The sequence below is a fragment of the Neofelis nebulosa genome, chromosome 2 (assembly GCF_028018385.1).
Source record: "Neofelis nebulosa isolate mNeoNeb1 chromosome 2, mNeoNeb1.pri, whole genome shotgun sequence".
Taxonomy (NCBI): Eukaryota; Metazoa; Chordata; class Mammalia; order Carnivora; family Felidae; genus Neofelis; species Neofelis nebulosa.
The window spans coordinates 100,463,299-100,491,097 of NC_080783.1; the positions used below are offsets into that span (position 1 = coordinate 100,463,299).

Below are 27,799 nucleotides of genomic sequence, written 5' to 3' on the forward strand. Positions count from 1 at the left end.
TGAGCTGTTACTGAGCATCAGAGATGCACCAGTGTCCCCAAAATGTCCTTGCAAACTATACATTTCAGGCCAGTCTTCACCCAAAGGTGCTAGAAAAACAAAACAAAAAAGACTGTCAATTTTTATCCTGTATGTTTCCATACAGAAATAACTACTGGGGTGGCTGGGGGGCTCAGTCAGTTAAGAATTCAACTCTTGGTTGTGGCTCAGGTTATGATCTCATGGTTCATGAATTCAAGCCCTGCTCTGTCAGCACAGAGCCTGCTTGGGATTCTGTCTCTCCCTCTCTCTGCCTCTCTCTTTCTCTCAAAATAAATAAATAAACTCAACAGAAAGAAATAACTACTGAATTAAATATCATTTTCCCCCATGAAGTGTTCAGCTCAATGTTTTATTTCTTAAACAATGAACAAGTATTACACTTGTTGCTTATTACATGCCTAGCACTGTGCTAGTGGGTGAGGAGGACATGATGCAGCACCTAGGGCACAGTCATTGGGATCATTTAGACTTGGCAATGACCCTTGTTTATGGTTCCCAGCTATGCTCTCCTCCTGAGGTTGCTTATGTACAGCTCAGTTTTCCCATTTTTAATATAAGCATAATTCTTCATAGGTTATTTGTTAGGGTTAAGATTGATATAAATAAAGCAAATTATTAAAAAAATGAAGTAATTAATATATTAAAGGAAAAGAAGCTAGCAATGGAGCTCAATAAAATCCAAAGTAATTTGTATAATTGTAGAAAACTTACAAAAATTTTCTAAGCCAGAATTGTAAAAGGTACTACATATAACCATACCAATCTCAGAAAAACATCATCAATATTATGTTTTAAGATTGTCTGAGACCACAGGAAAAGATTAAAAAGCAAGAATGTTACTATATATATCATGCAACTTGTGGGCAATTTTTCCCCACAAATGTTATTTCACATTTTTAAAAAGTATTTTTTAAGTGCTGCATTACCTTTAAGAATTGGGCATAAAGAATCAACCCAGGTTCTGTTAGTGAATTCCTAGGCTAATTTCAAGTAGTTTTCATTGTTATAAGCTAACATTCTATAAACAATTAAAGAGCTCCTGCCACAGGACTGGAGAGGGGAGTCCACAGGGGAGTGCAGCGATGGAGAGAGCAGGGTCCCAGCAAGGTCTTCCTGGGTCTGTGGGAGGGGGCCCTGCAGCTGCTCAGATCTGGGGCAGGGTGGAGGTGGTTGGAGTGAGCAGATCTGCAGAAGAACTTGGGGGGCAGGTGTGCAGTGTCAGCAAAGTCTGTGGGGGTCCGCCTTGGAAGGAGACCTGGACCCATGGCCTGGCTGGCCAGAACGTGGGGGTAGAGGGTGCTGTTAGCAAGTTAGGTTGAGAGTGTTCTCCCTGTGCCAGTTCCTGCAGGTGTCCCTGTGTCTGGGGGCAGGGTGTGGGCAGGAGAGAAATGGCGCTTGCCAGCATCATGGTTCCTAGAGAAGTTTCCTAAAGATCACTGCCCCTCCAGCACATGCTCTGAGATTAGTCAACAAATCCTCCTCCTGTTCACCCTGGGCATTTTTCAAATGGCTGCCTCTATGCTGTATCTCTGTGGGGTGTTTGTTGTGTTCTGTGTTTAAGGGCAGGGACTTCTCCTGAGCCCACTGACTTTTAACACTCCAGTTGATAAGTCCTGCTGACTGTAACTACCTGCTTAATTTGGCCCCTCTAGTTTTCAAAGCCAAATGTTATGGGTATATATCTTCCTCATGCAGGCTCCCTGGTGTGAGTCTATTTCTCTCTCCTCTTTGGGCCTGGGACATCCTTCCCTCCTGGGGGCTGTTCCAGGTCTCTTTAACCCCCGCTATGTCTGCCCTTCCTGCCATGTGGCCTCTTCTCTACATTAGCTGTGGAGAGTCTGGTCTGCTGTCTTTGTTTTTGTTTTGTTTTGTTTTGTTTTGTTTTTTCTGGGTTATTTACAGTGATGTGGGTGTTATTTAGTCATATCTCTGTGATGAGGTGAGTTTAGGATCTTCTTACTGCACTGTCTTCCCCAGAAAGCCTTGTCTCCCTTTTTAAATTAATAATACTTTCCAAATATTTTTCTACAGTATTTTTCTTCTCAAAAAGAGAAATAAAGAACACTTTTAATTACATTGATCAAATCTTCTGTGTTGGGTTTTGTTAACTTCGTTCTTTATGTTAAATTTTAATTTTTAAAAGCAACTTGCTTCTTAATTGTACACGAAATGAATGAATGTTTATTATAATAAGTACAATAATTATTACAATATGTCTATTGTCAACGCTTATCATCTTCCACTTCCCTACGACCTTTCTTATTGCTACCCTGGTATGTGTCTTTTCAGAACTTTTTTCTTATTGTGAAAACTTACCTAAACATAGAACTTTAACACTATATATACATGTGTATGTGTGTGTGTGTGTGTGTGTGTGTGTGTGTGTGTGTGTATATATATATATATATATATATATATATATATATATATATATACTTTTCCCTTTTTGAAAACTTTGTGAGCATATCTACTGTCAGTAGATAGAGCTGAAAGTAAAAATTGTTTGCTTGTCACAAATACACACAAACAGATCTCACGCTGGTGACTTTGACCCCCCTTTCATATATCTGATAGTCATCTACATTTATCTTTAAATTTTTTTTTTTAGTGTTTATTTATTTTTGAGAGAGTGAAAGAGAAACAGAGCACAAGCAGGAAAGGGGCAGAGAGAGAGAGGGAGGCACAGAATTTGAAGCAGGCTCCAGGCTCTGAGCTGTCAGCACAGAGATCAATGCGGGGCTCAAACCCATAACTCTGAGATCGTGACCTGAGCCAAAGTTGGACGCTTAACCGACTGAGCCACCCAAGTGTCCCTGCATTTATCTTAAGTAGATTGCATTTTACTATATTTTTTCTTTCCTTTTATAGTTTATAATATTTTCTTAGCTATAAGATTTCTGCACCCCGTATTATATTAAGTCATGTACTTGTTCAGTGCTTCTCAAATAAGAACCACTGAGTATCATTTTAATGGCAGATGTGGTATATTGGGGTAGAGCCAGAGAACCTGGGTCAATAGGACCTCTGCTGCTGCTAGAGGTCTAGATGTTCTCCTTGGGTCTGGGAATTTATGTTACCTACATAGAAAAACAAATGTGCTTTAATATACGGTATAAGTATTTTTTATCAAGTTAACAAGTTTATTACTGGTCTTTATGCTGTACTGGAGGCTCTTAAGGTCTACAAATATGCAACATACCATTAGCAAAATGCATTCGTTGGAGCTTCTGACATACTGCGAATTATTATAATGGTAGCGCACCACTTTTGCAAGGTTACAGATTTTAATTTTAATGATACTGGTGTCCTTCCATTTAAAATATGTGCTTTGCCTTGGAAATTAACTGTTGTTATATTTACTTGGCTACTTTTAAGTGTTATAACATGTTGCATTTTATTATTTTATATGTAAAATATCAACACTACACAACGATATGAGGTTTCTTACTCTTTCCATATTTAGATAATACATGAATGGCTTTCTTCACATGAAACCTCCCTTGTATTTCTGGAACAAATCTACCTTGGCTGTGGTATATTGTAGTTGTTGGTGGTGATGTGTTATAGGATTGCATTTGCTAATATTTACATAGGTATTTTCGTATCTGTGTTTTAAATGTTAGGAACAACTCCTATTCAACCTGTTGGTGAACAAGGAACCCTCTGCCCTAATTAGTATGAGATGGGTTAAAGCACAGCACCTGACACTAGATGGCTGAGCTTTGTAGCAGTTCATTGGCTGTATATACTCCCTGGAGGAAGAGGACACTGTACACCAGGCAGGGCCACACAGAGGTTGCAGTCAGGAGAAAAGTGACTGAACACGGACCAACTGAGGCAGGCTTTGTAGTACCAGAGAGTGTGGGGACCCCTGGTTCCACTGGCACTGTGTGATTGGATTGTTTGAAAAGTTTCAAGGACTGGCAAGGAAATAAAATCCATTAGATTGAGCATTGGTAGGAGGCAGTTGGTATGGCTGATGGGCAAACTGGCCAGGCACGGAGAATTTCCCAGTGGGCTGGGGCACGTGTGGGGACAGTAGGGGAACTCGTAATTAGGCTTTTTGGGAGTTTCGTGAGACTCAAAGAGCTCAAGCCATCATTTGGCATTTTAGGTTTTTTAATACAATAAGTTAGATTAGTCTATAGATTATTTTTATAATATTTTTAGCAGAATTTGGAAATAAATGTATGCCAGCCTTATAAAATAAATTGGAGAGCTTTCTAGAACATTTTTTCTAGGATATTATTTGAATATTTTAACATTAGAATATTATTTATAGAATATACATTTTCTAGGTTGTTTAAAATAATGGCCTCATCAGTTCTTTAACAGAACTCAGTTGTAAAACCATCTTTTTCTAACCTTTTGAAAGGCTGAATCACTTTTGCAATCACTTTGATGGAGAAATACTCTAATTATTCTTAGGTTAATAGAAAATTAAAATTTTACTTCAAAATTATTTATTCTAGGTCTTATTTTCTTTTGTTATAGACTTGCATGTGGTATTTTCTTTTTTTTAATTTCTCATACTTATGCATAATCAGGTATAGGAATAATATAAAATATTTCTTCTCTCATTCCTAATCATGTTTTTAACTTCCTTTTAAATTAATAAAATTAATGAAGGCTATTCTAAATCTTTTAAATCTTTTCTAAAGATGAGTTTCAATTTATCTTCAAATATTTATGCCTTTTTATTTCATTAATTTAATTTAATTTAATTTTTAAAGTTCATTTATTTTGAGACAGAGAGAGAGAGAGTAGGGACACAGAGAGAGGGAGGCAGAGAATCCTAAGCAGGCTCCACACTGCCAATGTAGAGCCCTATGCGGGGCTTGAACCCATGAACCGTGAGATCATGGCCTAAGCTGAAATCAGAAGTCAGATGCTCAACCAACTGAGCCACCCAGGTGCCCCTTTCATTATTTTTAATATTTCTTTTTAGTATAATATCCTGTATCATTGTGATTATATTGTTCATATTTTGATATCTTAAGAAAAATTCTAAATTCATCTTTTAGATGTGTGAGATTCAGTTCCTAGATGCTGAGTTGGAGACAGGAATTCTTGTGGAAGTGACTTAGGGAGAAACCTCTACAGAAAAGTCTTTAATACCTCACCATTAAGTGTAATGTTAATTTAGGGTTTTGGTAGATCTCCTCTATCAGATTAAAATGTTCTCTGCTCTAACCAAAAGCAGGACCTGGTACATATACTTTTCAGTGGCTATATAGTTGTTTATTATTATAGCTGTTATTGTGTTTATTAGTTGAGGCTTCACTGACCAGATTTTAAGCTTCTTGAGGGTAAAGATTGTTTTTAGATAGAGCTTATTTGGTATCTTAGTGTTTGAGAAAAAGAAGTGTAATTAGTACTGGCAGTTTGACCAACCAGTTTTGTACGTGCTGTGTTTTTTTGTTTATTTTTGTTTGTTTTTTTTGTTTTGTTTTGTTTTGTTTTGTTTTGTTTTGTTTATTTGGTAGCCAGGACTAGAGGGGAGAGGAAAATGAGGAAGTGTTGCTCAGTGGGTTTAAAATTTCAGTTATGCAAGATGTTTCCATTTTCATTTAATCTTTTCAAGTTGCCATGAAAAGTTCTGTGCTTAGTGTATACTTTCTCTTCCTATCCCAAAGTCTTTGTACTTTCAACAAATAAACTTAGCAATTTCAAATATCTTATGTAAAGAAGATAAAAGTCAAAAGATTGATGATTTCTGGCATTTGAAGTTAGAGACAGTGTTTGTTAGGAATATTTTTTGTTTCATCTAAGTTAATTAACAGCAACGTGGATTTATCACAGGAAAAGGAAGTACTCTTGCTTATTTCTTAAGGGTATTAAGAAGTCCTAAGGAATTTTCCTAGAGCCTTTTCTACCCCAAATCATGGTTTTCATACACAAAGGGACTGACATTATACATTATTCTATGTATTTTGTTCACTTTCTTAATGAATATTTAATAAAAATCTATAACCTAGATGGAAAATATTTTTTATTTAAAAATAGCATATCCTGGTAACCAGAACAAAGATTAAAGTTTGCCAGGATCCTTTGGCTTAAAATATATACCTTCCTGCTGTCCCAGAAAGGATGCATTTATTTTAGCCAGTAGACTCAATATTTCACTGATACCATTATTATTTTAAAAATCTCGATGGTACTACCAGCATTCGTCATGACATCTCCCATTATAACATCCAGATTGTGCTAAAAGGTGTATGATTTTGGTTAAATGAAACTTATTATTTGGGTATGTCGTAAAACTGCCAAACATGGGCTAATGTAATAATTTAGCAACTGAAAATAGCTACCACTAAGAAAGCTTTTATAAATAACTGATGACCATGTATTTCTACATAATATTTACACATAAAAAGAGGTATAGATCTCCTATATTGTATCATAGATAAGATGAATATTAAATTTACATGTTAAATCCTCCTGTAATTTATAATTTCATGGGAAATGGTGTAAAGAGGTTGGTTGCCATATGAGTTAGCTTTATGTGCTTTTCCAGATTATTCTATTTGTTTATATTTGTGGTTATGGCAGCCCCTGGTAAACATTGTTTTTAGGCAGAATCTACCTAAGATTACAGTGAATTGGGATGACTATACTGGAGCTGTTGCCTTCTAAGACCCTGAACTAGTTAGTAGATATGGAGTCTCAGACCATCAGCTAAAGGGAAGAAGTGGGGCCAACTCATTATAAAATTTTCCCAGCACTTATGTCTCTTGAGTATACCAGGAAAAGGTCAAGTTTCATGAAGTTATTAAGACCCAGTTACATGTTAAAAACAATCTAAAGATATTGAGAGGGGATGTTAACCTTGTGTCCTTTCTCATTGCTCTTGACACAGTAGATGCTAAGAAATACAATTGATTGACAATGATTATAAATCTTCCTCCTTGTTCCCATTTATCCAGTGTCTGTTCTGGCCCTAGGAACTCCAATTTGAATTAGTCTCCCTACCATTTTTCAGGAGACACCGTTTAACACTGTTGCAAAATAGAATGAATGATCCTTCTTTCACAGAAAGGATGGATGAGAATGTAGAGTGAGAACTCTTTAGGGCAGATTGTAACTGGCTGAAAGACAAAATGATACAGATTTCTGTCCTCAAAGAGAATTCTTTGAGTGTCTTGATGAGTCTAGTACAAGTGTTCATCTTTTATCTTTTCACTCCTAGGTCAGAAAGCATCTTTCTAAATGCTTTTGTCAGGACACTGTGCTTTTTATTATGTTTCCTTCAAGATTTTTATCCTTACTTCCATTTGCTCTTCCTCATTTTTTCTGGCTAAATTATATTTGTGCAAAATGGCTAATTAATATTTAATCCAACATTTCAAGTCCTGTTTAATTTTTTAAGAGTCTGTTCTTTTAGGTTTCTTACATAAGGACAATTCTTTTCGGTAGCTATTAGTAAGCAGTAATTAGCCAGAAAGTAGCCCAGTGAGTATGAATATTTTATGGTAATTAAGTCCCTGGTACTCTTAAAACATGAATGTATAAGCATTCATGAAACTATGAGTTGGATTATAAAGTACATGAACCCAATACTAGCCGAAGACAGAGAAGAGAGAATAACAAAGATGTGCAAAAGAGAACCCCTAATTCTGAGCAGTACTCAGAAGCTTCAGGAGCAAAAAGAGAAATGGTGAACAGCTATTACAGTTGGTGTCATGAATGTGACAAGCATGCAGAAAGCACTGGAGACTTAAAAGACAAATAATTTCTCCAAAGGATGACATGATGCCATGAAAGAATAAATTTGATTGATACTTTTTATAACAGAAGTTCTTGAATTGAGATAATTAGGCAACAAGAAATCATTGGAAGCTCTCTAAGTTGATTTTCACCACTTCAAAAACCATAACAAATCATACATTTAGCAATGCCAAATATGTAGACATTAATTAAAATCCCAGGTGTTTTTCCTTTTTTGGAATTACATTAGTATGGTATGGTAAGGCATCCGAGATATCACTCATCAGAATGTCATTTTAGCAGATATGTGAGGGTGAGTAATGTAAGAGGTAGTATACAGATAAGGTTTTTCAGAAATATGTTCTCCCTCCCCCTACTACGTTCATGAGAAGCTTAGATTTCTCCAGCTCTTTGATTTTGATTTTTTTTTACATTTACTTACTTTTGAGAGGCAGAGAGAGACAGAGTGTGTGTGGGGGGGGTGGGGGTGAGAGGGCAGAGAGAGAAGGAGACACAGAATCCAAAGCAGGCTCCAGGCTCTGAGCAAGCTGTCAGCACAGAGCCTGACGAGGGGGTCGGACCCACGAACCATGAGATCATGACCTGAGCGAAGTTGGATGCTTAACTGACTGAGCCACCCCGGTTCCCCATGATTTTGGATTTATCTTATAATCTACTTAACAAAGGATATCAGGAGATGGACATAGCTTAAAAATCGTTTTGTCCAATTTAATATTCACTCTTGCATCGCTGCCCTTATCATGAGCTTAATGTGTTCTCACTGGCTTCTTGTTGGAAAAAGAAATTTTTGGCATCAACTTGGCCTCAAATACCTGCTAAAAGCCACCTAACTATGCCCACCATATATCAAACAACACCAGTGAACCCACAAACCCTTGAGGGAAAAACAATCCTTATTGTAATGCCACAGAAATTTGCCTTCATTTTTTGTTATGCACTATATGACAGATACAGCCAATGAATGCTAAGAGATCTGGCTATAAAAATAGAGAAAGGAGCTTATTTGCTAGTTGAGTAAGTTTGGAGTTTACGGGTAATGAGTATTGCTTTGTACATTTTTAAGAAGAGTCATTTAGAATTCCCATTTGGGTAGGCCATTGAATTGTATCAATAGAGAATAGATTTTAAGTTTGGGTGGTTGAATTTAAAGTTGAAAGAATAACAGCCTAGAAGAAAGGGTATTAATATACAAAGTCAGGATATATTTAAAACAGTATATGTTTGACAGTTATTTGCACTATGTATGTATTGCCTCACTGCACCGAACTCATACTTAATTAACTGCTCTGTGATAATAGAGTTGGATCCTAGAAACAATTTTCCTTTTAGCTAACCCAATATTAAGCGTTATCAATAGAGGGCATAGGAAGGAAACTGGAAAAGGAGGGTATTTCTCTTCCTTGTTTCCATTTCCTTCTCTTGGCTTTTTGTTTTTCCTGCCATACAACTGCACACTGCAAGCACATGCAGTCCCTTGGTAAGTTTACAGCTCGTCTCTGGCCCTGGTACTGCCTTACCCCGCAGGCCTTGTGTTACCCATTCAGTGAGTACGCTCCTGAGGCCTTGACTCCCACTATGTGTCCATCTGTGTGTCTTGGTCAACCTGAACCATATAGGTGTGTCAAGAAACACCTCTTATACACTCCATATACCTCAGACCTCACACCACCCAGCCATTAAGCAGCAACTAAAGCCCTGACCCTGTTGGTGGATTTTCCTATAAGGGCGGTCACCTTCATCCCACAGGTTTGCTGCTTGAATATCTTCTCAGCCACAATTGTTTCCACCTGGACAGGTGTTTTGTTTTCTTGGAAACTGCCAGCAGTTTCTGGTCCAAAAATTGAACCCACTGGTGAGCTGCCGTCTTATCTCTTCCAACAAGATCTGAAAGACAGTCTTGAGGAAAAAATTATGTTTCCAAGTTTGTTTTCTTGGATATTCTCCATCAGGCCTGGGGTATTTACTTATTTTTTTAAAAGAATTAGCCTCATCTTTGATTCTCTTTATACAGTTGATAATTCTTTACAATATTTTTTTTCCCATATCAAATCACTGTGTGGTTTCTGTTTCCTGATTGGATTTTAACTGATAAAGAACACTGATGAGTCAATTGTGAGAGGGAAGAAGAGAGTGGTCAAGGGTGATTCTGAGATGGGGACTGATTAATGGTGGCGCTCTTGACTGATGTATGAAGTAGGAGCAAGTAGGGGAAGAAAATCAATTGCATTTTGAATGTGGACAATGTGAAGTACTTGTAGAGCATTCAGAGGTAATTGACCATCAGGCAGTAAGAAAGCATAACTGAAGCTTGGTGGAGACAAGACAGATCAGCGATATGGATTTATGAGTCATCAGCATTCAAAAGCAAGTTGAAATTATGAGAGTAGAGGCGATCACCCAAACTACTGAAGTATGATGAATGATAAAAGCAGAGACTCAAAGACAGAAATCCACAAAAAACTAATGTGTGATAATTCCTAAGAGTAATTTAGAGACAGCCATGAGAGGAAAATAGACATTTTCTCAAAAGCAGAGTAATTAGTGATGCCAAATATAACAGCAAATTTTATTAATATAAAGATTGAAAAATATTACATTTGGCAGTTCGATTTGGTTAAAAACTTCATTTCTGTTCTAAGAATAGAAAAGAAACTATCATAAGTTGAGAAGTAAATGTCAAGTGAGATGACAGAGAGTAGTTTTGTCTTTGCGATGTTTCAATGAAAAGAGAAAAAGATAAAACAATACCTTGCAGACTGCATGGCATAGAAGGCAAAGGAGAATTTAGTTTTTTGGGTGAGAGAGTTTTAAGCATGATTAACAGAGGAAAGGTAGTCAGAGTGAGACATTAAAGGTAAAAAAAAAAAAAGGTGCAATAATAGAATTTAATCTCTGGGCGACAGAAAGTGTCAGGATTAAGAACTCCTGTGGAGGGATTGGCCTTGAAATGAAGATGGTACTTGGGGCTTTGTGACTGGAGGATGTTGTTGAATGTATAAAGTATGTAATATTGGGCAGGGGAATTTAAATAACAAATGCTTAATGACTTAAATCGTTGCAATGAAGTGAAATAATCTGAGGTTGATGAAGTGGAAAAAAAATGTAAGACTCTTTGGAGGAATTAAAGGTACAATATGTTGCGTTTAGGTTAGGAGTTTATGACTCATTAACATGTAATAGTAGCCATCAGCAGTGGAGTGTGTAGGTATATGTTAGTGTTTGTATGTTTGTGTATGTATCCAAAATGTGGTGATTTGCTCATGTACATACATGATATACTTGTGCTCTGGGCAAATTGTTTCCATATATATTTTATATTTTCCTCATTTGGCTTTTCAACTGGCAGCATGTGTAAGTAACCTTTAAGTACAATTTCACACAGTATTCAAAATCAATTGCAAATCTATTTTGGATAACTTTAGATGCAGCATGGAATAGTGGAAAGAGCATAGGCTTGGTCTGAGAAAATCCTGAATTCTATTACTGACTCTTTGCCTTTTAAACTGTAGGATATTGTTTCCTGATCTTGACACAACCAGATGTGCAATAAACGTTAGTGTAATTCTTAAATGTATAAGTTCTTACATTTCTAGGAGGACTCTCTAAAATTTTTTTTCTGTCACGTCTGAGTTTTCTCTTGTGTACAATCAGGATAAGCCTTATTTTGAAAAGGTGTGAATATCAAATGGCTGATTAATATATATGAAGTCTGTGGCTCATGGTATCTGCAGAGTTTTTAAGTTTATGACAGAAACTTAACAGAAAATGCAGATTTTCCTTTTCACCCACTGACTTTCTTTAGTCGAAACATTTAAAGCGATCCACATACATATTAATTGTATTAATTACTTGATTTCTCTGATACTGACTTTTATTCCCTAAAACAACCATTAACTATTATTTAGGACATAAAGGTTTTAATTAGCAATTAATTGTTTTAGTAGCAAGAATCACCTAAAAGCAAACAGAAGTCATTGAGGAAATATTCACTGAGAAGTGAGTAGACAGTTTTCAAATTTGTAAATACAGATGAAGGCTTCTATTTCTATGGGTATAGCAGATTAAATGTTCTTTTTCCGTCATAAAAATAACTGGAAATCCTGCATAAAATGCAACAGATATGCTCATGAATGCATAGCTATGATAACAAGACAGTATGGAGACCATAAATGACAGAGGAGCTGAAACCAGTAAAGTAAACAAGAAATGAGATAAAGGCTTTTCTTACATTTGTTTGTACCATAAATTTAGTGTCTCTTCAGGGGACAGGGACAAGTCATTTAGTTTATAGCAGAAGAGAGGCTAAATGAGACTCTTTACAAAGTTAGGGACCTCGTCTACATGAAAGGTTGTGCTAAAAAATATTTTGCTTTCACACACTGTTTGAGGTTTTCATTTCAGTGACAATGGAACTTGTTAGAAATATAGAAACCCTCACCCTTTTTCCCAGGCCTGCTGTCAGATTCTGCTTTTTAACAAGATCCCAAGGTGATTTTCATGTATATTGCCTTAGTTTCCTATTGATGCTATAACAAACTTAGTAGAACAAAATGTTATAACTACAAAGTTAGTGGAAGACAGCACAAATGTATTATCTTACTGAAGATCAGAAGTTTTAATATAAAGGTATTGGAAAGTCATCTCCTTGCCTTTTCAGGTTCCTAGAAGCTGCCCGCATTTCTTGGCTTGTTAGCTCCTCCTTCATCTTCAAAGCCCGCAATGCAACATCTCAGACCTCTCTTTTTCTCCCTACTTTGCAGCATCCTCACATCTTCTTCCCTTATAATGGCCCTCCTGCTTTCCTCATATAAGAACACTTGTGATTACACTGGGCCTACCTGTACAATCCAGTATGATTAACTTCACCCCATTTGCAAAGACACCCTTCTTGTACAGAGGGTAACATATACAAAGGTTCTGGAAATTAAGATATAAGCAACCTTGGGTGGCTTTTGCTCTATCTACCATATACATTAAAGCATGAAAAGCACTGTCTTAGAGACCATGAAAGAAACAAATGTAGATAGTCTCTAGAGAAACTCAAGTTTACCCTAGATGCTTCAGGATTTTCATCAGATAAGATCAGCTGAATAGGAGGTCAGAAAAAGAAATTATAATGGAAACAATGAGAGAATCAGAAAGAGCAAAGAACAGAAAGAATAAAATGCAGAATTAGGACTGCAGATGCTTGTAAATATGTATTTAAAGAAGTAATGTTATGAATAAAAAACACAAACATGACTTTCAAAAATAGGTTGGCATATTTGACAACTAATGTGTTATAAAGCAAATTAAGAACATTGTGTAAAAGAGTGCACTGGCAAATACTAATGGGTAAATGATCTAGAATGTAACATAAAGAAACAAAAGCTATTAAAGCAGGTTTAAACACATTGGGGATATAATAAGAAGACCTAATATACATCTAATTGGAATCCCAGAAGGATATAATAGTGAGAAAGGGTGAGAGTGCATGTTTATTGAAAAGGATATATGAGAATTTTACAGTTGATGAAAGACAGTAATATTTTCAAAACATAATTAATTACAAGAAGGATGAATGACAAGAAATACGTATTTAAATATGTCAGAGTGAAACTATATAGCAGCAGGACAGCCAAACTGGGGAGAAAGAGATTATGTACAAAAAATGGTAGCTAACGACTCAATCACAATAAAGGATACCAGACAAAAAAGAATATTTTTGTTGGACTGGAGGATATAATATAAAATCTGGAATTGCATAATTACCTGAGAGTTAGGATTGGGTAATCCCTTTATAATATAATACCATATATTGTACCAAGATACATATAAACGTAATAAAAGTATTAAAGATGTAGAGATAACAAATCCCAATTCAGTAGACTCGATAGTCAAAAGGGAGTAGAGGTTTTTGTGATTATGGAAATGTACACAAAGATCTTCATTTCTATCAGTATTCTTGTACTTATTAAGATAGTGGCTTGTATATATATATCATATATATCTATATATCTATCTATCTATCTATCTAGATAGATATACACCTTGTGTGTGTGTATATATATATATATATAGATAGATAGATAGATAGATAGACATATAGATATACACACTAACATAGTATAATATTCACACATTTTTGAATATCTTAAAATGCATAACAAAATCAATACAATATATTTGACTTTGCTTTTATTCCCCAACATGTCAAGCACTGGAATTTTTAGTTAAGTAAATCCTCTGTGCTGGGCACAGTTTAAATGCTACATGAGTCTAAATTTACTTCAACTTAGAGATCTAAGTTTGCTTCTTTCCCATTTCTACACTCTTTTCTGGTAGTAGTGTAGGTTGTGGAAGGAGCACCTACCAGGGAGACAGGCAGCCCTAAAATTGAATCCTGTCATGGAAGCTTGACATGTGGGTTATACAAATACAACAACTACAAAAGTAATACTTTTCTTATGAGGTTGAGCACAGGGATAATAATGTGGGTGTAGGAGAACTAATACTGAACCAGCACATGCAAGGAGCAAAATTAATAACCAGTTGATAATTATGGACCAGGAAAAAGTAGTTTATGATATATTCTCGGCCATTTGAACATTGCTATGAACAGTACAGATCAACTCAGTATGGGATAATTATTCTTCAAGGTTAAGATACAGAGAAATAAAAACTGACCACATGAAGCTTTTATGTAAGTAGAGGTTTCAACATGGAAATAATATTTAAATTAATATTGTGGCAAACCAGGTCATTAATATGGATGAAATGTGCCAGATATAAGACAGTTGTGTTTGGTGGGACATAGGTCTATCTACTGGGGCCAGTTACAACCAGTTGTTGCCATGCAATAATCACAACATGAGCTAGTATTTCCATGTGGTTAGAGAATGGTTAGCCTAGATCAGAACCCATTTCAAAGCCACGAAGAAACCATTGCTTTAAGATGTATTATAAGTTCTGGCTACCAATAGGCAGTCATGTTTACAGTGTATTGTTTCAAATTCATTCTAAATAAAATAAGAATTTTGATGTATTTTACTGGTAAAAACAATTCTTTATTTTCAAGAAATACTTGGACAAAAGTTGGGTGGAGTCAATGATAAAGTCTTGTCGAAAGAACTTTCTAGGCCCTAGATGTAGCCACACTTGCCCAAAGTGTCAAGGCAAAAACTGAAACATTCATGTTCCTGTAAATGCAGTGTAGCCAGTCAGCCAGCCCCAAAACGCCAAGCCAGCTCTGGGCTTAGTATTTATTGCCTTGTTCCTTGATCTTCCTAAATAAGGCCAGGTATGCATCCCCAGCCAGTCATGCCGTGTTTGTTCACTGCTGCTCTTGGCCTTCTATAAAACTCCCTTACCCAAAATTCCTCAAGAAGAGTATGCCATTGCTTGTGCCACTACTCACACAATCCACACCTTGGCTTCCCTTGACTAAGACCATAGAGCTTATAACTAAATTGTTTTATTTTTGTCATTTGAGAGATTGATGTTGTGTTTACGTTTATCACGTTTATTAACAAATAAATCTTATCCTTAGTAGGATGATCTAACCCACTGGGATAAGCAGTCACATGCCAAAAGGAAATTTCAAGAGTGAACAAATGACAGTTTTCCAAATCCCTTCATTCTAATATAGACATTTGAATTTATTTGGATCTAAAAATAAATGTCATAGATGTGAATTACATTTCTTAATCTACACTAAAACTCACCTGAGGTTCTCTATCTTTCATAGAAATGAAGTCAAATTTCGAAGAGCTGTGAAAGATTACATAGAACTTCAAGTATGGTCTATGAATCGGTGCTAAGCAGTGAATTGTTTGTTAGAGTCATGACAAGATGATACAATAATTAAAAAAAAAATGTTTCTAGTAATTACTGCCGCATTCAAAGAGCAAGATCAGGGAACTTGTCTCAACAGGAAGCAGATCCATTTAGGTGTTGATGATCTGGGCGTGGTAAATTGTATCTGATGTGAAGTAAGCAGTACTCATGTGTTATTTAAAGGTTAATCTGTTAGATCAAACCCAAAAGCATTAAAAATATGAGAAAGCTTAAACATTTAGTTATTGTATGACTTGTTTTTATGAACATCTTTTTTTAAATCAAGTATTTACAAAAATTTATGGCTATGTAGTAGTATTAGTTAAGAAAATATGATTTGTAATTTTTTTTCACCTAAAATTTTATATGGTGAAACAAGTTCACATTAAACTTGGGCAAGAATTAATATGAATTATTTTATATATAGCAGTAGTAGTAAGCCTAATGACAACATTACAAGTGATTTTAAAGAAATGAAAAACAAAATGATTAATACTAATTTTACGCAAAAGTATGGTCCTTCAGGTATTGAGTTTACTTTTGTAGGCATGATTTATAGTGAAGTATTAGAATAACTGTTTTTTGTGAGAGATGTACTGGCCAATGACACAACAAATCTATTCTAATTTAAGTAGCATTTATATCCAAAATAAAAAGCACATTGAATCATAAAGAAATTCTGAAAGAGAAGATACTGGATTAAAAACTCAAAGGAAGCTGATGTTCAGTAATTCAAATACACACACTCATTCTTCAAGGGCTTCTTTTAAAGTAGCACATCACGTTGAGACTGAAGGACCATATTAAATTGCTGAGACATTAGTGAAAGACTGTATCAAAGATGCACTCCTGCAAATGTTAGGTAAATTTAACATTTAAAAAGGATAGATCAAGTACCGTCTAACTGTTAAAACATAGCTTGACATATTTGGGAAATGGTTAATGATATGGAATACCAGCTCTTAGAACACATAAAATCATCAAAGTATTTTTTTTAATGGCATCTTACTGAAGTCCTAGATATTGCTAACACAACAGTTCTTGGGTGGGATGACAAGAAGGATTCATTTCTTTAGCTTCATTGCTAATAATTACAACCAGTTCTGAAAGGCATAACATTGTAGTATGATGTTGTTTTAGACTTCGGTTCCAATGACCCAGATGCAAAGACAGGAGAACATTATGGTTTAGTTATACAGTGCTTCAGTTATCTTTTGCTGATAACAAATCACCCCAAACTTAATGGCTTAAAAAAATAAAACATTTTTTTTTCTCACCATTTTTATGACTCATGAATGTGGGACAGCTGAGTGGGTAGTTCTGGCTCAGGTGAGTTCATTAGGTTCTAGTCAAGCTGGTGACCAGAGCTGCAACCATCTGAAGATCACATGGGACTGAAAGATCAGCTTCCAGCAACTCACGTGGTTGTTGGCGGAACTCAGTCGTCACCAGTTATTGGCCATTTCCTTGCCTTGGTAGCCTCCTCATAGCCGTGTTGATAGGATGGCCTCTCCCATGATGAGTGATCAAAAAGAGTGAGAACAGTTCCAGACAGAAGCCACAGTTACAATGATTTAAAAGTTATATACCATCCTGTTTACTACATGCTATTTGTCATACAGATCAAACTGAGCACAAAGGGTACCACACAAGAATGTCAATAGCAGGAGGTATGGGTATTGGGAGACATCTTGAAGGCTGGTTACCAAATGTAGGTTAAGAAGTTTATGCTAATTGTAAATCAATGGGATGCTTTCTTCACTGAGGAACTATTGCTACAAAAACCAAATCAAACAATAAACAGAAAAGAAGACCTCAGCTGCGCTAAAATGTGTTATTAATTTAGTAAAAATTACAAATCATCTAAAGAATATGTATTATATTCAAGGTTATTCTCTTTATTATGTGACAGTATCAAAACATCATAACCAAGTTATTACATGCTGGGCAATAGTAGGTAATAAGGAGAAGAATTCTTTCAATGATGTTTGAATCATGGGCAAACACTTTGCAAGTAGTACTGTGAGGTAGGACATCAGTTTAACCCTGATATAAACATACACTTCGGATAACCACATTGATTATTTGTTGAGGTTAAAAAATCCTGATGTTCCACAATTTGAGAGAAATTATCAATAAAAGTAGGTGATTTTGATACTGTATATCTGTGAAAAGTGATCAACAACACCTTAAAAAATTTAGTAGAACATTTTGAATTTCACATCCCTAAAAGGAAGATCCATGCATAGAAGGTTTGTTATCCAAATCTATGTCTTTAGTCAAAAGACAAACTTGACTCTAAACTTATAAATTAGGGAGACTAGCTATTAACGAAAGACTGAAAATGACTTTTAAAATGGAGTATCATTTGCTTGCTACATTTTGACGGAAAAAAAAGTTTAAAAGAATAATTTGAGCTCAATGAAATTGCATTAAAATCTCTTCTGTTCCCATCAAGACACCACTGTGACACTGGTTTTCTACTATAAGGGTGATTAAAACAAGACACTGAAGCAGTTTATATATACATTATTTTTTATGAGTTGTGCTGTTGTCAATGCAACCTAGATTAGAAAAGTTAAAAAGTCAGAAGCAAATTCATTTATCACATTAATATCTGATTATTCATATATATGATATTCATTTAAAGTGTCTTTGCAGATATTTAATATGGAAAATCATTATAACCTTATACATTTCCATTTAGTTATGGCTCTAGAATGTCAAAATATGTTGCATAATATTTTCTATATTAATGTTTATAGTTTCAATGAGCGATGCATATATTTAATTATTTCACCATGTTATGTTTGACCTGAAAATATTAAAATTTAATATGCCTGTTGACTCTAAGGGATCAAAAAATCTTGAGCTTGTATATCATCAATCTTTACTATTTTATTTTTCTAAGAATATTTTTTAATTGTATTTTTTAATGTGTTGGACCATCATGGGTTGAGATGTTTAAAATGTTTTTTGTTTGTTTGTTTTTGTTTTTGATTTTTAACGAAGATGGTTTGGGAAATGATGATCTAGCAGATTCTTTAATAAGTTAATTACCAGTTTATTACAAATACTTTGGCTTGGGCCCCCTAGAAAAGCAGTAATGGATTCAGAGCTCAATATAGAAAAAGTTGTGTGGGTGTTTGGGGTGGGAGGAATGGAAAAAAATATTATGTTACTGAAATGAAGTATAGAGAACTTTGATTTTCTTTCTTTGACAACTGAAAGAAGAGAAAATGAGTAAGATTTAAAAGAACACCTTCATTTTTTTCTCATTTTGGCATAATTGCTTTGCCAATAATATTGGCAAGCAACTTTGGTTCTTTAGAAGAAGATACAGATTTTACCTGATTGCCTTGAATATTTTTCCTTCCCACTGAAATTATTCAGGGCTGATGTATAAAAATTTATTTTTCCACATAATTCAGAGATAGGTATTTCTGTAGAACTTTGCAAACAATGACACTGACATACTTAGGAATTTACCAAAAGAAATTTTAAAAATCCTCAAATTATCTATGAGAATGCCCAAGTTTTTTCTTTTGATGTTAATCTTATTTTTATATGAAAAGCTACACAGAATCAGAAATTATTATCCCTGTGAATAAGTATTACAATATTTTGAGAGATGATTATGTTAGGCATTGCATATTTGTTAAACCAATACAAATGTTATATATTTTGCATGTATTTCTCTAATTTAAAAAATAATTCTGGGGGCGCCTGGGTGGCGCAGTCGGTTAAGCGTCCGACTTCAGTCAGGTCACGATCTCGCGGTCCATGAGTTCAAGCCCCGCGTCGGGCTCTGGGCTGATGGCTCGGAGCCTGGAGCCTGTTTCCGATTCTGTGTCTCCCTCTCTCTCTGCCCCTCCCCCATTCATGCTCTGTCTCTCTCTGTCCCAAAAATAAATAAAAAACGTTGAAAAAAATTAAAAAAAAATAATACTTCTGCAGAATAGATCATCATCTTGCAGATGGAAAAATTGAGCCACAAGAAAGTTAAATAATATGGTTAATGTCACCCAGTGCTGAATGCTACATGCTAAAATTAAACCCAATTCATTCTGATTCCTTTTATAGTATATTATTTTGTCCTGACATTCATTTCCTGCCATTATATCATAAGTAGATTTACATCTACAAAGATATACATTTACAAAGAAAAATATCTATAAATTGAAAAAAAAACCTGTTAGGTAAGATTTTACTAGAGAAAGTAATCTTAGTTTTAAACTTGATTATTTGGAATTTTGTGTTTTTTGTTTCACTGAAGCGGTTATGAGACTGGCTTTTCTAAATGAAATTTTCTACATGAAACCAGATCAATATACACTACTACTTAGACAATTTGTATTTTAGTCTGCAACCTTGAGACGAAATGGCAGTTACAAAACTCCCCAAATAAACATGTTTCCCAAAAGTGGTAATTTTTGTGAATGAAATGATCTTCAGATAAAAGTTATCTGTGGTCATTCTATGAATAAATTATTACAAAATAATTTCGCAAATTATGGAAAGAGCCTAAATGTCCATCAACTGATGAATGGATAAAGAAGTTGTGGTTTACATATACAATGGAATACTACTTGGCAATGAGAAAGAATGAAATATGGCCTTTTGTAGCAACATGGATGCACCTGGAGAGTGTTATGCTAAGTGAAGTAAGTCCTACAGAGAAAGACAGATACCATATGTTTTCACTTTTATGTGGATCCTGAGAAACTCACCAGAAGACCAGGGGGGAGGAGAAGGGGGGTGGGAATTACAGAGAGGGAAGGAGACAAACCATAAGAGACTCTTGGGAACTGAGAATAGACTGAGGGTTGATGGGGTGTGGGAGGGAGGGGAAAGTGGGTGATAGGCATTGAGGAGGGCACCTGTTGGGATGAGTACTAGGTGTTGTATGGAAACCAATTTGACAATAAATTTCATATTAAAAAAATAATTTACCAACTACTCATAAAGCAATTCTGTTTTTCATAGATTTTCTATTTATATGCATGATTTTTCCCACCCATAAGTTGAAGTAGTTGCTTGTGTAATATCTAATATATTTTTCTTTGTCTTAAGCATTTGATGTTTGCTACTCATTTTCCTTTTTTTTCTTCCCTCATAATATTTCCCTCATAAGCCAACAAGATATGGTGTTTATTCTTCCTTCCCACTCACCCATGACCTCCAATAAGTCATCAGGACCCAATTTCACCTATTGCTTCACTATTCTAGCTACAGCTTATCTGCTAGGGATGTAACCTTTTTCTTCTTAGATATTAGAGCTAGCTCTAAGTTCTGACTGTCCAAAATAAGTAACCATTAGCCACATGACTGTTAACTTGTAATCTGGCTGGTGCATGTAGCCACTAGCTAAAAGCATAAACTACATATTGTAGGTGAAGGTGTATATATATATATATATATATATATATATATATATATATATTATTTATAAAAATTTATATGTATAAATATAAATATATATATATAATTTTTAACGCCTTAATGTTGAAATGGCAGTATTTTTAATATGTTAGATAAAATGTATTCTTAAAATTAATTTCACTTCTTTCATTTTGCTTTTTTAACATGGCTAGTAGCAAACTTTAAAATGACCTATGTGGTTCTAATATATTTCCATTTGACAGTGCTGCTCTGGTTGATCTCTCTGGTTTTTGACTTGTCAGTTTTAAATTCATTCTTACACCCAGCTGACAGAGTGGTCTAACACACAATTCTGACCACTAAACAAGACACCTCCAGATGATGTATAAAACAGCTTCATGAAGAAATTGTAACCAGAGTGGAATAACAAGACTCAAATTTAGAGACAGTTATGTGAATGGCATGGTAGCCCTTAAAAGAGTCAAATATATAATTGCCAGTGTGCACATCGCATAGAAGGTGGTGCTTTGAAATCAGCTCTGCATAACAGGAGCTGACAAAGTGGAATGACCATTTACAAAGAACCATCTTCCTTCTTTACCTCACCAACATACACTCACATATATGCCTTCCAGTGTTTACAAATAAGAAATTTTAGTTGCAATAGAAAGAAAAGCAGCTAAGACCAAATTTTATATTTACTTTTTTTATTCTTAAAACTTTTTAAATACTTATTTTTGTGTATTCACTTACTTAAAAATAACGTTTATTTTTGAGAGAGAGAGAGAGACAGACAGAGCATGAACGGGGGAGGGGCAGAGAGCAAGGGAGACACAGAATCCAAAGCAAACTCCAGGCTCTGAGCTGTTGACACAGAGCCCGATGCCAGGCTCCAACCCATAGACCACGAGTTCATGACCTGAGCCAAACTCGGATGCCCAACCGACTGAGCCATCCAAGTGCCCCAATGTTTATTTATTTTTGAGAGAGAGAGTGTGAGAGTGAGCAGGGGAGGTGTGGAGAGAGGGCAAAGGATCCGAAGTGGGCTGTGCACTGACATTAGAGAGCCTGATGTGGGCTTGAGCTCACACACCATGAGATCATGGCCTGAGCTGAAGTAGGACCCTCAACCCACTAATCCACCCAGGTGCCCCAATTAAGACCAAATAAAAAAAAATAACTATTTCCTTGTATATTGGTGTTGTTTTCCCATTCCCTCTTTATAATCCCTCATCTCGACAAAATAAAAATATCCACTTCCCAAATCACAGGTTTAAATGTACTAATATCATATGATAACAACTTTTTTAATAATACAAGAACAACATTACTTTGCAACTGCTTTTTCTTCTAATGCATTTTGAGAAGAAACGAAATGTCACTTTGACTTATGTTCATAATAGTAGTGGAATATGTACATGAAAGTAGACGCAGCTTTAATAATTTTTCCTTTTATAAAGCAAATCACCATAATGCCATATTCTCCTCTAATTTTTATGTTACTTTAGGGAGCAAAAATATAATCTGGCATTTTTTGGGAAAGTAGTTGGTTGGGGATAGTGATGTGGATTTATGTGGTATTGAACTAAGGGTAGCAGCTCTATACAAGGATTGAATGGATAATCAGATTTCATTATTAGTTCAGTGATTCAAGCTACTTGGCTAATTGGCTACAAACAAAATGGAAATAATTAGAGAGTGACTTTTACAGAAGTGAGAGTAAGTAAACATTTCATTCTTTTGTGGATATTTGAACTTTTCTAATGAGATTATGATCAAAAGTTGAGCCATTTATTTTCATTTTGAAAATATGTCACAGGGTTCTCAGACTAGCTCACATGAAAACAGTGACTTCAGATCTGAAATATAAAGGAAGGCTCAAAAGATGAGAAATAAAACCAGGTTTTAGCAAACCTACTTTAAAGGCTGACCTCCGACAGTGCAGGGGTCATGGCAAACAGTAGTTGTTCTCTATGTACGAAGCAGGTGAATTAAAAAATTTTTGAGATATGACTATGACTTCCAGAGGACCCACATTTTTCTCCCTTGGAAAACACAAAGAAAATGTAGGAAATAATAAATGTAGAAAATGTAGGAAAATGCAGGAAATGTAGCATTTGAGACCTCATTTTCAACCTTCTCTCCCCTTTGGATAAATATAATTGCAGATAAAATTAGTGAAGAACTTAAAGTCTTTGAAAGTAGACAAAGGCTGTCTGATTGCACTGATTTTTTTTTTTTACTCTTGAAACATATATGGCTTAACTTTTATGAAAATGAGTTATGTATAATATAGATGTATTTTTCATTGCTAATACAACTATGTCTTATGTGCAATTAAATTTGGCAGAATAGATTTTAAAAATATCCTTTCAAAGAATCTACATGGAACTGTATTGTTTACTTATACTGGTTTGGCATACGTTATGTGTAATTTATACAAGAGTATAGTTGAGTAGGTATGATATCATCATTTTCAAGATAAAAAAATGAGGCACAGAAAAGTTAATGACTTACCAAATATCACAATTTGACTCTGATGGTGCTTGAAATTGCACTCAACTCTCTGATTTCAAAGCTTCTTATCCTTCTACTGTATTGTTCATATTTCACATATGAATACAATTTTTGTGTAAGAAGTATATTTTCATGGAAGTGTATGTAAATTGGAAAACTCCATTATGTAAAAATTTGCCAAGTTAAAGAAAGTCTCTAATTCAGCTCTCAGTCATTTGACATCTTGCTTGTCTGTTGCATTGCTATTCTTATGGGATCAAACTGATCTTTGGGAAATTTAAAATATAAAATAAAATTAGATCAATAGGGCCTAATTAATTTGGTGATTTATACTTCATTATAACTAATGGGGTTTCCTCTGGGGACATACTTTCAGGAAGTTGTAACTTAAATGAACAAAATATGATCTGTGCATGAAGATTACAGAAATAGGCAGTTATTCTGAATCATTTAACCATTTCCAGAACTTCTAGTAATGCAATTCTGCCGCCCCTATATGCTTTATCTATGTGGGTGACTTATTTATTTAGTTGTATAAATAAACTTATTAAGGACTTTAAGATGTATTTAATTTTAATTTTTTAATTTCAATTTTTTAAACATTTTTATTTATTTTTGAGAGAGAGAGAAAGACATTGAGCAGGAGAGGGACAGAGAGAGAGAGGGGGACTCAGAATGTGAGGCAGGCTCCAGGCTCTAAGCTGTCAGCACAGAGCCTAACATGGGGCTCGAACCCACATATCATGAGATCATGACCTGAGCCAAAGTCGGAGGGTTAACCGACTGAGCCAGCCAGGCGGCCCTATATTTAATTTTTACATTTACTTGTTTTTTGGAAGGTGCGGTATGTTTTATTTGCTTCAGGAGCCACATAATTTCTCTCTAGCAAATTCTCCATCTGGCTATATCAACAGATATATTCAATAACATTTGTTCTAATATTCTAATGGTAACCTTTAAAGTGATCTATCTAAACACAACTCGACCTGTGTTTCTCCCTTAATTATTATTCTCCAGTGGTCACTCAGTCACGTAAATGATAGCATCAAAGTCCTTAATTTATCTCACTCGGCCTTTCATAATGTTTGCTTAGTTTTGTGACCTGATTCCTCACCATGGCCTCCCTTGCCTTTTATACTCCAACAGCACTGAGCTCTTAGCCAGAGTGTTTCTGACCTTTGGCCCTTTGCTTTGGCTACTCCTTTTCATTCATTCGTTAAACACATTTACTGGACATGTACTCTGAGCAAGATACCGTCCTTGGTGGTTGGAAATTTAAAAAATGAAAATAATTGTTTCTGCTCTTTAAAAAGCTCACCATTTAGTAAAGAAAAATCCAAGGACAAACAGACAAACAAACAAACAAAAAGCACACTATCATGTAACCCAGAAGGTTGTTGGAATCAAAGGAAACACGTTATACTTCTTCAATACCTGGACTCTTCTTCCTCTTCTGCTTGTTTTTTGTTTGTTTTTAAATCTCCAAGTCAAGAAATCAGGTCACCATCTAATTTTAAGCTTCTGCCATGCCAACATGCCATGAATCATATTAGCAGCTAATGGGAACACAGAATACGTAGGAGATGCGGGAGTTTCCTCCAATAAGTATATGGTATCTTTGAAGAGACTTCAGTGAAGCAACTAGAGATTGATTTAGTTATGTCCGCAAAATTTTTCTGCCAAGAGCTGGATAGTAAATATTTTGGCTTTGGTACTATGGTTTTTGCTTCAACTACTCAAATCTATTGTTGCAGGACACAAGCAGCCATGGATACCATGATAGACATGGCTGTGCTCCAGGATAATTTTATTACAAAAATAGCAGGCCAGATTTGGTCCAGAGGCTGTAGTTTGCCCACTTTTGATTTAATGGATAGGAAATAGAAGATACGGTATAAAATAATAGTCATATAATTATTCAGAGAAAGAAAATGCATTCTGAGTTAGGCCTAGTCAGGACAGAATATCTGGTTGCAGTAATAATTATAACAGATACTTCCAGAAATGACCAAATGAGGGCTTCTGTATAGAGTAGAATACTGAGTATCAGTATCTTATAGACCATTGTGCAACTGCATGGTGGACTTTAAAAAAACAAATCAAACCAGAATAATTCCTAGAATTAGATCGCAGAGTATATTAGTCAGATTTTTCCAGAGAAATGAAATCAATAGAAATTTGATTATAGATATAGATGGCTGATATAGAATTGATTTGATATATTAAATAAATAATTAGATACATACTTACATAATATAAATATCAAATATATGCCACATATTTAAATACAATAAATCTTGATATTTCACCCATATACATGCAAATAATCTACTTGGAAAATCACAAATCCATATAATGACATGCTATCTCTTTTATACAGAGAGTGTGTTGCCTTGTTCGTTGCATCTGTCTTTGTCTAAAGCCAGGTGTGAAGAGATGGCATGTCTCATTTTAATTTACTTTACAATTTTATTAATGAGATGTATTACTAGAAACTACCATAAAGGAAGTAGCTATATGCTTAAAATATTTTTTTCTTAAATTTAATAAGTAAAAGGCCATTATCATCATCTATTTTCTTTTCATCCTCTTTACCATAACAAAAGAGAAAAGTGTTCTTTTATTTATAGCATCTATTCAAATAACAAGGGTGAATATTCCATTGCTTAAGTAGAGATTAATGCTGCTTAGGAATTCCTGTCTTGTATTGTCAAACATTGCTTTCTTTCATATCTCTGCCTCTCCACCCTAAACAGCACCACCCACTCACACTAATGAAGCAAATATGTTGTTATTAGCATAAGGAACCAATGTGAAGCCATCACTCTCATGTGAGAAACTTTCAGATTGGCACACATCTCTGAAACTGAATTTCTCTTGACATAACTTTTGAAATTGATTTAATTCCCAACAGCCTGGAAATTCCTTTGAGTCTTTGGTTTGTGGGTTCGTGTTTATAAAACTGACTGGCATCTATCTTCTGCATTCTTTCTCCAACAAACAAAATATGGTTTGACAAAATAGCATCTCTTTGTAGGATTTTTAGCAAAACAAGAACTTTAGAGATTGAAGCATATCAATTTCTGATCCAGTTATAACTATGCCAAATGACATTCTTCTAGGTAAACAATGAATATCCTTTCTTTTTTATTCTTCTCTTTCTTCAAAACCTATGAAGTTGTCCTTAGAGCAAAATAAAGCTTAAAGGGAAAAATATGATTTGTAATTGAGGTTTTCTGTTAATCTTCAGTCTATATTGGTTGTGTTCAGTGCATTTATTTTTCTTCTGGAAATAACAGTAAATTAGTATGTGGGTGACATTTCAGAAATCCCATTTCAGCATACACCTTATACTCTATATTGCATTATAAATACTGACTTGCTTTCAAACCTCATGTGTGTCTGTCATGTAGAAACCAACTAGACAGTGAAGTCATTATTCAACTTAATTTGCAACATTTATTACCCTTGCTGGACATGCATGTGTGTTATAGTCACAACAAATGGTCTCAGAGTTTTGAGGTATGTATTATATTCTTTAAAAAATTTTATATATATATATGAATATATATGTATATATACATATATACATGTATATATACATGTATATACATATATACATATACATATATACATATACATACATATATACATGTATATACATATATACATATATACATATATACTTCATATATACGTATATACATATATATATTCATATATATGTATATTCATATATATGTATATATGTATATGTAATTGGGAATTAAGATACCACATTTGAATTTAACATGTGATTCCATCTGAATACGAATCTTATGCATTACTCTGCTGTTTTTATCAACACTATAAATTATAGTAGGAAAAAGGTGGTTTGTTTTTTAAATTCATTATAATCATGTCTTAACTTCCCCATTCCATCCCTTTGGTTTTCAAGCCTCACTTATGTATATTCCAAACCTTTCTGTGTTGTTTTTTTCTGTCTCTTCTATTCTTTTGGTCAATGTTTATTCATCAGTATCAAGAATAAGACAGCTTTTCTCCCTTCTGATAAATAAATCAGTGCCCTGTTGAGGTATCTGAGTTGCTCAGCGTAAAATAAAGAGATGGATATAAAATTTGAACTTTTCCAAGGTATAAGCTGAACAATAGCTGTTTCTGTGACCATTGAAGGTATAACTGGTGGGTTGGGTTCTGCTTGAACATTTATTTTGGATCATTGTACTGAGAAGATAAATATACAATGATTTTTTTTTTCTCATTTGAGCATATGGTACAACTACTAACAAATCCATCCACTTTTTCTTTTTGTTCC

General features: G+C 34.8%; 1 pseudogene; it reads left to right on the forward strand.

Moving 5' to 3' along the window:
* Positions 1-1,124: 1,124 nt before the first annotated feature.
* Positions 1,125-27,799, forward strand: part of LOC131490580 (histone-binding protein RBBP4-like) — a 58,160-nt pseudogene continuing 31,485 nt past the window's right edge.